Below are 2,842 nucleotides of genomic sequence, written 5' to 3'. Positions count from 1 at the left end.
TGGGGAGAGGAGGGCGTTTTTGCTTAGAGGGCATTTAGTGCATGTTGATGGTGGTAGAATGATTTGGAAAAGGTTAGTGAGAATGGTTGCACAACTTGAAAACCATAGTCAATGTCACTGAATTGTACAAGGAGAAATTGTACTGGGTCGGGATCTGCTCAGATGGGCATGAACTGAGGTTGAGTCATAGTGGCCCCTTAGTGAACTATGCTCTTGGCTATGCTCTTGCTCTTGGCTCACCACAGATCCTACCACTCTCTGTTGCCTCCCAACCCCCAGGCCAGCCCTGCAGCTTACACACTGCTCTAAATCAAATATCTTCTTACAGTGAAGAAATTTTTTTTTTTAACCTGGCTCTCTATCGAGACAGAAAAGCCCAAGGACAGAGTGGTCTACAAAAAAGGAGAGACATGAAAGTCTTGGTGGGAATTTGTTCTCTGAGTTTCTATGGCTGATCCCACTCCTTATTACAGGATGATTTACAGATCAGCTTGGAACTTTGAGTGGAACTCTGGTGGAGTAGGCTAACGCATTCAGCTGCCAACCAAAAGGTCAGCAGTTGGAACTGGTGTGAGAAAGATGAGGCAAGTCTGCTTCCATAAAGAAACCCTCAGGGGCAGTTCCACTCTGTCCTCTGGGGATGCTGTAGCTCAGAACAGACTGGACCGCAGTGGGTTTGGTTGGAACCTTGGAACCTGGGTCTTCCTGGTGGTGTCATTTCTCCCTGGAAAGCCCTTTTGCAGTGATAACTGTCCAGTAGGCATTACAAGCTAATTACCCTGGTGGATCCTTGCCTTGATGGCTGCCTTCAGTGCCTGATAAGCCCACGAGGAAAGAGAGAATTCTGAATGCTCACCACACCAATTTCATTCTCAATCAAAAGCTAACAGCTTTAAGGACACAGCCATTGCTTATTTAAAGTTAACACTTAGTCATCATTTCACCCCAAACTGAATTTCAGGTAAACAACAACTAATATTTTAGTAAAAGTGTGTCCCAAATATGCTATTGGAACATACTTAAACTGAAATATTAGTATTTAATTTAATTGAGTATTCTGTATAATTATGTCCCAAACATGCTATTGGAACATGCACATAAAAAATACTGTTGGTATTTACTATTAGTGTATAAGTATTCAACATACTTAAAGATAGATGAAAAAATACTTAACTGTGCATATATAAAAAGTGTTTGAAATATACTAAATATGGGACACACATACTAAACAGTATCTGTTGTTCATGTGAAATTCAAGTTTAACTGGGAGTCTGTATTTTTATTTTCTAATTCTGGCAACCCAATTATGGGATATACTAATACTATGGGGCATCCTTATAGTAAACCTTGTTGTTGTTGTAATGAGTGATGGAGTGAGTTCCAACTTACAGAGAAACTATGTGCAACAGAACAAAACACTGCCCAGTCCTGCACCATCCTCACAATCATTGCTGTATATGAGCCCATGTTTACAGCCACGTGGTCAATCCATCTGGTTGAGGTTTTCCTCTTTCTCACGGACCTTCTGCTTTATCAAGCATGATATCCTTCCCCAGGTACTGGTCCATCCCAGTAAGATGTCCAAAGTATGTGAGACAAAGTCTCACCATCATTTCTTCTAAGGAGCATTCTAACTGTACTTCTTCCAAGACAGATTTGTTCCTTCTTCTTGCAGTGCATGGTATATTTAACATTTACTCAACATTACTGAGACCAAGAGGCAGTCATTTGAACAGAACCAGGGGATACTGCAAGGTTTAAAACAAAGATATCACTTGAGGACTAAGGTGTTTCTGACCCAAGACATCAGGGTTTTATCATTTTACTATACCTATTCAATCTGTATGCTGAGCAAATAATCCAAGAAACTGAACTATTTGAAGAAGAATGGAGCATCAGGATTAGAGGAAGAGTCATTAACAACCTGTGATAAACATATGACACAATGTTGCTTGCTGAAAATTAAGAAAACTCGGAATACTTACTGATGAAGATCAAAGACTACAGCCTTCAGTATGGATTACACCTCAACATGAAAAAAAAAAAAAAAAAAAACCCTCACAAATGGACCTATAAGCAACATCATGATGAACGGAGAAAAGATCGAAGTGGTCAAGGATTTCATTTTACTTGTATCCACAATCAACGCCCATAGAAGCAGCAGTCAAGAAAACAACATATTGCACTGGGCAAATCTGCTGCAAAACACCTCTTTAAAGAATTCAAAAGCAAAGATATCACTTGAGGACTAAAGAGTGTCTGACACAAGACATGGCATTTTCAATCCCCTTATATGATGTGAAAGCTGGACAATAAACAAGGAAGACTGGAGGATTGTTGCACTCAAATCATGGTGTAGGTGAAGAATATTGAATATACCATCACTGCCAGAAGAATGAACAAATCCGTCTTGGAAGAATTACAGCCAGAATGCTCCTTAAAAGAGAAGATGGCAAGGCTTTGCCTCATGCACTTTGGACATGTTATCAGGAAGGAGCAGTCCCAGGAGAGAGACATCATGCTTGGTAAATGGTCAGCGAAAAAGAGGAAGGCCCTCAATGTGATGGACTGACAAAGACTGTGCGAGAATGGGCTCACACACGGAAAAGAGCATGAAGATGGCACGGGACCGGGCAGGGCTCCATTCTGTTGTATAAAGAGAACCATAAGTCAGAACCAGCTTGACGGCACCTAACAACAACCATAAACATTACTCACAGTGTGGTGGGACACAAGAGCGACATCCAAAAATCAGCTGGATTTCTCAACACCAGCAAAGAGATTGTTGAAAAAGAAATAAGGAAATTGATACCATTTACAATAAAACAAACAAAAAAAAAAA

This window comes from Orycteropus afer, unplaced genomic scaffold, assembly GCF_000298275.1.
Source record: "Orycteropus afer afer isolate SDZICR_OR568_19922 unplaced genomic scaffold, OryAfe1.0 scaffold00694, whole genome shotgun sequence".
Lineage (NCBI taxonomy): Eukaryota > Metazoa > Chordata > Mammalia > Tubulidentata > Orycteropodidae > Orycteropus > Orycteropus afer.
Note: the sequence above shows the minus strand (reverse complement) of the source record.